Raw genomic sequence first — 10,991 nt, 5'->3', positions numbered from 1 at the left:
GCTTGAAGGAACACAAAGGTGACCCAGGTGGCATAACAGGGCATCCTGGAGGTGAAAATCTGGAACATGCCAACCCTCCAAGAGTGTCTGGTATGTGTGGCCGAATTCTGGGTCGCTTTTGTAGAGAAGTGGCCAATCAGAAGTCTCGTGCCCATAAGAGTTGAGCACGGTGGTTAACGCCATGACCGGTGGTCGACTGAGGCAATCTGCAACATTATTAGTGATGCCCTTCTTATACTTGATATTCAAATGGAACTGTTGCAAGTATGTAGACCACTTCTGATGGCGATCATTCTGCAATTTCCCTTGGGTCTGTATGAACTGCAGGGGTCGGTGATCTGTTTGGATGACCGTTTCCTTCCCCAAAATGTAATGCTTCCATTGTCAGCAGGCCTGCACAATGGAATACATCTCTTTATCATAAGTGGGATACTTCCAGACTGTGTCTGAAAGTGTTTCACTGCGATATGCCACTGGATGCCCGTGTTGAGTAAGGACTGCCCCAATAGCATAGTTAGAGGCATCTGTATGGACCTCAAATGATTGTTGTAAATCTGGTAACACAAGCACTGGTGCCGTGCAGAGGCGATCTTTCAACTCTATGAATGCCTTTTGTTGAGATTCAGACCAAAAGAATTTTGCTTTCGCTCCTCCCTTGGTGACTTGACTCAAGGGCCAAGTGATATGAGAAAACCCCAACACGAACCTACGGTAGAAGTTGGCAAGACCTAGAAAGTTGCGGAGCTCTGTCAGAGTGGTTGGAGATGGCCAATCTCGAATGACTTGGATCTTGGTTGGATCCACATGCACCCCCTATTCATCAATAATGTATCCCAGACACTGAACCTGGGTCATGCCAAAAGTGCATTTCTCCAAATTGGCACATAGCTTGTGTTGCCACAGTGTTTGGAGAACCTGTCGGATGTGGTGGAGGTGCTCTTCCCAACTCTGGCTGAAGATCAGAATGTCATCCAAGTATACCACTACAAATGAGTTGGTGAATGGCCGCAAGATGTCATCCATTAGCCTCATGAAGGTTGCAGGAGCATTCGTCAATCCGAAAGGCATAACCAACCATTCGAAAAGGCCCTCCTTGGCTTTGAAGGCAGTCTTCCACACATCAGAGGGTTCGATTGGTACCTGGTGATATCCTAACTTCAGATCAATCTTGCTGAAATATTTTGCACCCTTTAGTTGGTCCAGGAGGTCATCAATCTACGAGACCGGGTACCTATTACGAACAGTGATCTTGTTCAACGCTTGATAGTCAATACAAAGTCTCCAAGTCCCATCCTTCTTCTGTACCAACACGATCGGTCTCCCACAAGGCGATGAACTCGGACGGATGTGACCTTTCTGTCGCAGCTCCTAAATCTGCCTCTTGATTTCATCATTCTCCAGAACGGAGCGCCGATAAATTGATCCATTGGGTAGCGGCGCACCTGGGGTGAGATCGATGGAGTGCTTGACCTGACAGTGCAGAGGAATCCCTGCAGGGGAGGTGAAGATGTCCTCGTACTCCTCCACGACCTTGTCCATCTGTAGTTGTCGTGCAGAGGGGCCCTGTTTGGAGGCCGTGGCCACCGTCTTCTTCTTTCCTTGAGGGCGTATCATCAGGAAAACAAATTTCCCGGTTTTGGAAATGAGCTTACTGCATTGTTTTGCAGTAATCAAAGAGATGGCGATAGGCGATGCTACCTTTGGTATCCTGAACAACTTATTTCCCAATGTAATAATAACAGCACGGGGCCTTGATTCATACACAGCATGTCGCTTCCACAAGTATGGTTGTTCTAATAATACATCACAAACTTCAAAGGGAGCAATGTCACACAATACCTCATCCGTGAAGGGCTTGATGTTGTATGGAAGGCGACATTGTTGGCTCACGCGAAGATCCCGTCCTTGGTGAAGCCACCCGATGGTGTACAGTTGTGGATGCGCTGTGGTCGGTCAGCCCAATCGCTTCACGACCTCTGCCGAAATGAGGTTCTTTTGCCTCTCGCTATTGACAATGAACTGTAGCGGGGAGCCCTTTACCCACATCTGGGAGTGGAAGAGACGCTCCTCCTCCTCTGGATCTTCAGGTTCATTTTTCTGGATCTTGGCGGTAGCAACAGTGGCGTTGGGATCCGCATCAATGATCTGCTTCCCTTTGTCATTCCCCTTGTCGGGTTCTGACTCAGAGTTGGAACATGCATCTGATTCTGAAACCTTTAGCTCAGCCACCAATGACTGCTTGGCCCGACACTCACTTGTGTTGTGAGTGGAGCTCTTATGGAACTCACACCATTTTCCCGTGTCCTTTTTCGGCTTCACAGCGCTGTTCTTTGTTTGCAGCTTTGGCGGGTTGTCTTGGGCTGCCTTGCCTTGGCTTTGTCCTTTGTTCTGTGGTTTAGGGGCACCTTTCCCTTGCTTCGGATTCGCAGATCCAAAGTCTCACTTCTTTTGTTTAAACTTCTGCTCGACCTTGACGGCATATCGGTATGCTGTGCCGAGCGAGGAGATGTTCAGGAATTCTATTTCTTCCTGGATGTACTTGTGCAGGCAGTCGCGGTATTTGAGTATCAAATGCTGCTCCGTATCCTTGATACCCAACTTTGTGCGAAGGGTATGGAAAAGACTGGTGAACTCCGGCACATCTTGGTCCCTTCCCTACCGCAGCGTGGTCCACTTTTTGTATTCATCCTCATAGCTTCCGACAGGGTAGTACTGCTCCTTGATGGCATCTCGAAATGAATTCCAGGTGGGTGCGGCTGAAAATAGTGAGTCGGTATTTTCATCCTTCTGCTCGCAGTAGGTTTCCCACCAGTCCTTGACGTGGGGGGCTGCTTTGAGAAGAGCAAAAACAATCTTTTCCCGACTCGAAAATTCATGACCATTTATCTACGGCATCTGCGTCTATCTGACCCTTGAATATGGGGATTTCAAAAGTAACTTGTACCTTAAAGGGCGTGGCATTTCCAGAGTAGCTGTTGGAAGCCGATGCATCACTTCTGGGTAGCCGCTGAAGGATCTGGGCAAAGCTGTCCATCATCGCGTTCCATTGTCGCTCGAGGGCTTCTTCGAGCAAGATTTTGATAGGATCTCCTGCCCCCTCATCTTTCTTCTCATCCGCCATTTTCCCGACTCAAAAATTCATGACCATTTATCTACGGCATCTGCGTCTATCTGACCCTTGAATATGGGGATTTCAAAAGTAACTTGTACCTTAAAGGGCGTGGCATTTCCAGAGTAGCTGTTGGAAGCCGATGCGTCACTTCTGGGTAGCCGCTGAAGGATCTGGGCAAAGTTGTCCATCATCGCGTTCCATTGTCGCTCGAGGGCTTCTTCGAGCAAGATTTTGATAGGATCTCCTGCCCCCTCGTCTTTCTTCTCATCCGCCATGGGAGGCCGTCAAGATTTGTGAGGCTGGTCTAGCAAAAGTTCGACCAGTTTAAGCCCTAACCCCTTATATCCCGACCTCGTTGGGGACATGCAAAGAAAAACAGACAAAAAAGCAAACCGCTCTGATACCACTGATCCGGACTTAAACAGGAACGCAACAAATTACAGAGATAACCATAAACACAAATATGCAGCGGAAATAATACTTCATTTCATTAATGTAAAATACTGAAATATGCTTACAAACAGTAATAGAAATAAATCAGCTAGAGCGATGGTAGCTTATCTCTGAGAAGAGATGTGATGGCTACATGCTTCTGAACTATGTTACAATGAGGCTTGAAGGCCTATTTATTGTTGAGAAACAATGGAAAACCCTTAACATTACAAAACCTAACCTTAGAAGATGAAACACCAAACTGTGGGCCCCGTTTGGGTAAATTGGTACATCAACTTCCCGGGGTCGTAACTTTGGCATACGATCTCCGTTTGACGCATACAATAGCTCGTTAGAAAGATCTATCTGAGCACTACAACTTTGGGAAGGGCGACCCATGTTGCTCCCAGATTTCCCAAAAAACGTCGTTTAGAGCCTCAAAACGGCTCCGGAAGTTCAGGACCCAAAAAACTGCTAAAAATAGTAAGTTGTGCTACAATTAAGGAAACTGAAAATGCTGAGAGAAACAATGGTGGGGATCCAAGTGGACTTGGCAGGTGGCCACCAATATCCACCTGGATCACACGCATTAGGTGGTTGTGCTAGTTTTAATTGCAATCACAGTATAATAAACATAACATATCCTAAACATTCCTTCACACTAATTCCCACAATGAAGATAGATGTACCTGAAAATATGGACTTTATAGACCAACTGCCAAAAAAGTTGAACCCATGCTTACCAATTACAGATAGTAAAAAAGTGACCTCATGAGAAGGTATGAATGCCAACTCAACCCCATCCAGAGCAGTACGGACACTACAGTGGCTTGAAATAGCCTTCAAGAGTTACTTTCAATGCCAAAATCCAAGAGAGCTTTCTACTGAGGCCAAAGGCTTATATATACTCTGCTTTCCCCAACCTGCCTTTATCAGTATCCCTTATATGTCGTATAAATAGTGTTTTAAAAAATGCACAACATATAGATAACTACTAGCTAACTTCAGAACAAATGACTAACATAACAACAATTCTTAACTTAAAAACATAACACTAATAACCAATGTGATAAAATCCTTAGCAGTTGTAACAATAGTACAGAGGATAGATGTAATCCTACAAATAACAATAATTCTCAGTTTTCTAATATGACACTCTCCAGATAAGACTGCCAAAAATACAATGGGCGATGTGCCTAAATTAGAAGGCTGAGACCAGAGAAAATTGTCTTCAAGTTCTACTAATCCAAGGGTGCATAGCTGCTAACGAAGTACAAATTAGTCTTTTGGCTTTCTGTAGTTAGAGTCCTGGTATGGGCCCACAAATCTCCTGTAGTAGAAATCCTCTAGGAGTAGAGTGCTTCAACTAGAGGCAGAATTCTTTGCTAGGCAGAACAAGTTTGAAATGGAAAACCACTGGATTTCCTCAAGGCTTAAGAATAGAACCTGTATAGTTTGCAGTATGTCATAAAGTTGAAGCATTGATGCACAAGATATCACTTCTTTGCTCTTCCTTCGATTTGAAAGATTGCATTCTGGTTCTTCAGGATTGAAATAGACCTGCTTGGTTGCTGATGTAGTCAGACAATCCTCTAAGAGTAAAGCGTCTGATAGCTAATGTAGTTAAGAGTCTTGGTATAGACCCATGAATCTTCTGTAGTCAGAAAATCTTCTAAGAGCAGAGCTGCTTGGTAGTTGATGTAATTAGAGCCTTGGTATGGGACCATCAATCTCCTGTTTTCAGAAATCCTCTAAAAATAGAGTGCTTGAACTAGGTGTGAAATGCTTTGTTAGGCTGCACAAGTTTGAAATGGAAAAGCACTGGATTTCTTCAATGCTTAAGAGTAGAACCTGTATAGTCTGCAGTATGTTAGGAAATTGAAGCATTGATGCAGAAGATATCACTTCTTTGCTCTTCCTTCAAATTAAAAGGTTGCATTCTAGTGATCTGCAGGATTGAAATATACCTGCTTGGTCGCTGATGCAGTAGAGGACTGTGAGACTAATCCGCGAAAGACTTCTCATCTTACTACCACATATCACCATATGTACACTAATTGGCATCCTAATCCAAGATTCTTAGATTAATAAAAATTAATTGAAAGAATGGAATGAAATTATAACAAAAGCTGACATGTTAAAGGTATATATGTAACAAGATAAGCATCAATCAGCCAAAAGCAAAGTTGGGCATTCTATGGTAAATGCTTACAAAAGGTAAACCAAACAGCCGCAACCAATTTTGAAAATGAAATAAGCAAACTGAATTAGAATGGTGCAAAGTGACACTCGAACACATCCAAAGAAACCAGGAGTTCCCTCCGCATTGCTAGACAACTTACCAAAGAATCATTGCATGAATCCCTGACTTGTGATTCCTATTTAAGAGTGGATTATGGCGCCTACACCTCTTGCTTTAGCATGATATTGAAGTCAACAAAAGTAAAGCCGATAGTTCGCACCTTTCTAGAAGGGTAATAATAAAAAACTGGACTGTTGCCCTGTTTCTCATGGCATCACTGACAATCGGCAAAAAGGCACAGCCAGACCATTAAATAATGGAAGTAGTGGCCATCATTTACAACAATTTCCCGATCACGAATCTTAAAGGTTAACTTAATGGCAATATAGTAGTCTCAACAAACATTCATAATGATTGTGAAACCTGTTCCTGATATTTCATTGAGAAGCCCAAAAGGCAATGGCCAACCTTCCATTAGATTGTACAGAAAATATTCTTTCTGCTTGCCATTAGGTGTAATGTAGCACAAATTTTGTATCAGGGACATAACCTGCTTCCTTCATTTGATGAATTAGTTCCACCAATTTTGCATAGATTTTCTCTGTTTCTGGATGTGATCTATCTGCTGTGCTGAATGTATGCACCTCATTCTTAATCTCGATCCAGCTGTGTCCTGTTTCCTTCTTCACTCCTTTGTCTTTCATCACCTTTCTAATCTTGGCTTTATCATCCCATCTACCAGCGGCAGCATAAATGTTGGACAGCTGCACATATGGTCCACTTCGATGGGGTTCCAACTCAAGAAGATGATCTGCTGCATGTTTTGCTAGCTCCATGTTGCCATGGATTCTACAAGCACCAAGCAAGCTTCCCCAGACGAAAGCACTGGGCTTAAATGGCATTCCATTGATGAAGTTCAGAGCTTTATCCAGGAGACCAGCCCGACTGAGAAGGTCAACCATGCAGTTGTAGTGCTCCTCTCTTGGTGTGATGCCATAGTCTTGACTCATGGATTTGAAGTATTTACACCCTTCGTCCACTAGGCCTGCATGGCTGCAAGCAGAAATGACACCCACAAAGGTAATATAATCAGGCTTCAATCCCATTTGTTGCATTTTTTCAAAGAGATGAATTGCTTCCCGACCAAGCCCATGTTGAGAATATCCTGAAATCATTGCAGTCCATGTCACCACATCTCGATCAGGCATTGTGTCAAACACTTTGCATGATTCATCTATACTTCCACATTTAGCATACATGTCCACGAGAGCATTGCCAATAGAGATGTCTGATGCAAATCTAGTTTTCCATATGTAGGCATGAACCTGCTTCCCACCTTTCAGTGAGGCTAGGATAGCACATGCCATGAAAACACTGGCAAAGGTGAATTGGTTAGGCTCCATGCCTGCCTGTCGCATTTGGGAAAAGAGTTTCACAGCCTGATCCCCTTGTCCGCGATGGGCATATGCTGCAATCATCGTACTCCATGCGACAACATTGTGCTTCGGCATTTTTTCGAATATCAGGAGAGCGTCATCCATCTTCATGCATTTTGCATACATGTCAAGAAGAATGCTGCCCATAAATAAATCTGCTTCCAATCCAGTTTTTATGACAAAGACATGTACCTGCTTGCCTTGTTCTAGAGATGCAATATTTGCACATACCCTTAAAATACCTGCAAAAGTGAACTGGTTGGGCTTAATGCCTTGTTTCTGCATCTCAATAAAGAGATTCAATGTCTTTCCACAGCTTCCGTGGAGACCACACCCTGCTATTATCGCATTCCACGAGACCGTATTACGCTTCGGCATTTTGTCAAACGCCCTGAATGCACACTCTAGGCTTCCACTATTGGCATACATGGTAATGATGGCATTCCCCACAGTGGCATCTTGATCAAATCCCGTTTTAATGATATGAGCATGAACTTGCCTACCCTGCTCCAATGCTTCCATGCTCGCACATGCGCTAAGAACACTTGCAAATGTAAACTGATCTGGCCCCATTCCTGCCCACTGAAGTTGACAAAACATCTCCAAAGCCTCACTATCACAGCCATTATGTGTATACCCTGCAATCATGGCATTCACAACAGCCAAATCTGGCTTACGCATATCATCGAACACGTCCCTTGCATCTTCTAAACCGTGACATTTAGCATACATATCAACAAGGGAGCAGCAAACCACAGGATCCAACTCATATCCGGTTTTAATTGTGATTGCGTGCACCTGCTTCCCGAGTTCCAGAGCTGTTATTTTCGTGGTAGACCGCAGGACGCTGCCAAAAGTAAATTCATCTGGTGTCATCCCAAACCCCTGCATTTGGCAAAAGAGATTCAAGGCTGCGTCATCCTCGCCCTCCTGAACATAACCAGCAATAATTGCATTCCATGAAACCACATCTCTCTGAGGCATTAGGTCAAACACTTTGCGCGCATCCAACAAATTCCCACACTTGATATACATGACTGCAAGCTTGTTGTTTAGAGATATGTTTGCTTCGAATCTGCTTTTTATCATGAAGGTATGAACCCTTTTTCCGTCCTCCAATACCTTCATATGCACACATTCCTGCAACAGGTATGAACAGTAATGTGCCCACTTACATGGTTGGCTTATAGTTCCCAGATATGAGTCTATTTCTGCTGAATTGGGTATGGTGAAGATGCTTGCAGCTCTGAAAATATGTGTCAGGAATTGGTGCCCTCTGCTTAACCGTGATTTTATTATGAGCAAGTTTAAACTTACTTGTTCGAGTCTGCTTATGAATATATATCGCATTGCATTGGATTTGTTAATATATAATGTATTTCAACAATCGGGAGTCAATCGCTACTAGCACTGCTGAGACTACGTTACAGAGTCCTGACAGTCATCGAACAGCATTATTTTTATATCTAATGCCGTTGGAAATGGCATTTTCCTTCGAATATCATTCACGTACGCGAGCTCCTTCGAAAATATCCAAAACAGATAAGCTATCTGACATTCATAGAAATGACATAAATGTGTGTAATTCGCAAGTAGGCAGTGACAACTTTTCCTTTTCAGTGATGTTAGAATTTAAATTCAAATTTGCAGTCGGACTTCACGAACCCCTCCCGGTAATTCATATTCAATTTTGCATCTTTCCTATCAGGCCTTCCAAATTCGTAACTCATAGATCGAAACCAGGGGAGGAAAGGAATGTCATCAAATTTGCGTTCTTCCTGTAAGAACTTCCAAAATCAGCGTATAAACGAAACCGGGGAGGCTCTAGAGAATCGGGATAGATAGATATATTGAAAAGTATTAGTATTGATTCATGATATCAACTGAGCTTAGCGGGGAGAGTTCCGCAGCATGGTCGTTGTGTATACACCCAACTTCTCAATCTGATAGGTTGTGTAAGTTCAAATTTTACTAAGGATTATATTTCTATTAGGTTGAAAATATCATTCAAAGGATTATATCTTTATCATGTTTAATATATCATTTAAATTAGAGTGGGGATACATGCGATTTTACAATTCTGATTTGAATCAGTGACTTCATAATCTTGATTTGAACCAGTGACTTCACACCAGGTAATAGGGGATTTGAACATTAACTTCACATCAAGTAGTGCCTTAAAAGATCACCCAAATACCATCTATCCAAGATCATGTGGACAAATAAACATCAATATTACATAACTTTATTTTGAAATATTTTATTTATTACCTCCATCAAATTTTATTATTATTATTTAAATGTCACATATTAATTTTACATTAAAAATTAAACCAATTACACATCTTCTTAAAGTAATGGAATTATTTTTACTTTCAATTATTTCTTTCTTTAAGTATTGAAATATTTTATTATTGTTAATATTATTTTTCATTTACAACTCACTGACATTCAAAAGAGAAATATATGAGTTGTGTTTATATCTAATTGTTTTATTTTTCTAAAACTGATATAAAATTGTGCTATTTCACTTGAATATTTAAATATTTTATTTATCGTTGAGAATAAGCTTGAAATATCTCTGCCACATCTCCTTCATATTGCGCTATAATATCAAATCACATTGTCAGTGCTATTATTAAAGTTTTAACGATTTTAATTAAATTCAATCAAACATGTACACATTCATTTTTGCTTTGTTATTATACCTGATATTATCTTTTATTTAGATAGTATTTTATTTTTATTTTAAAAGATACACATGTCAACTTGAAGTTGCGCATAGACAGAATCACACGTAGTCCTCATACTGGTTATAGAATGTGTCTCTCGGCGCAACCAACAACCTCTCTCTTGCCATCAAGTTGAGAGGGAGGCCAACTTTCTTCCTTAGACAATACCCAATGCCCAAAATTTTAGTTAATTGGTGCCTCTTTCTTACCTTCAAGCTCAAAGGGAGGTCGACTTTCTTCCCGAGCGGTATCCAATGCCCAAAATTTCAGTCAATTAGGCTTTTCTCTTTCAGTCAATTGCGAATAAACTGGTTGACCAAAATGAGTGTTATCCTATCTACTCAAGTTCAAATCTCAGCTAGTGACATGTTGAGCTTTGATTCCTTCAAGAATATCATTGTACTGGCTTTGAGCCTAAGCACTCTTAAGTGAGTATGATTGTGGGTTGGCCTGGTACCAACAACTTCAATATTGCCTTTCGATTGAATACAACCTTTGATTTGTGAATACTATTAAAAATATTTTAGAATATTCTATAGAGATTAAATCTCTACCATTCACCTAATAATTAGTGATAATTAAATTAAAATTATGAAATCCCTTATTCCAAAATAAACACACCAATAGATGTAATTAGTACAACTACACTAATAACACATAAATGTGATTAGCTCAGGGAGCGATGGAAACTAGGGTTTTTTCTCGATAAAGCTCCTACTTAGGCATCGTCATGGTCTCAAGTCCAATTTTTAACTGTGAGATTTCGCCATGGCACGTTGATGCAATCTCATAATTTCTCTTGGGAGTCAATTGTCAGATGTGAAGGTTCTTGTATGAGGCAGAGGGGTTGATCCACTACTGCAACCAATTTTTTATCTTCGTGAGTAATAAGAGGCACAGTTTAATAACTTTTTTTCATGTTTAAAGACAAGGACATGTTGGGTTTGGATTATTTTATGCATGAGGCCGCCATGTTGGGTTTTCTTAATAGGGGTGCTTTTCAAACCCCCTTTCCCCATTTTTGTGCATCTCGTGCC

The 10,991-nt window shown here is 41.6% G+C and overlaps 1 pseudogene across 1 annotated transcript; it reads right to left on the bottom strand.

The window, feature by feature from the left end:
* Window positions 1-4,605: 4,605 nt before the first annotated feature.
* Window positions 4,606-9,112, bottom strand: LOC149216049 (pentatricopeptide repeat-containing protein At2g27610 pseudogene; annotated as a pseudogene). Its single transcript, XR_016251083.1, has 3 exons — window positions 5,887-9,112; window positions 5,512-5,609; window positions 4,606-5,395 (listed from the first exon to the last, which is right to left on the bottom strand). The product of XR_016251083.1 is annotated as a pentatricopeptide repeat-containing protein At2g27610 pseudogene (transcript).
* Window positions 9,113-10,991: the final 1,879 nt, after the last annotated feature.

This window comes from Pinus tabuliformis, chromosome 1_1 (genome assembly GCF_031772625.1).
Source record: "Pinus tabuliformis cultivar Carrire ecotype Pingquan chromosome 1_1, CPIR1, whole genome shotgun sequence".
NCBI classification, from domain to species: Eukaryota; Viridiplantae; Streptophyta; class Pinopsida; order Pinales; family Pinaceae; genus Pinus; species Pinus tabuliformis.
This window is presented reverse-complemented; position numbering and strand designations above follow the sequence as displayed.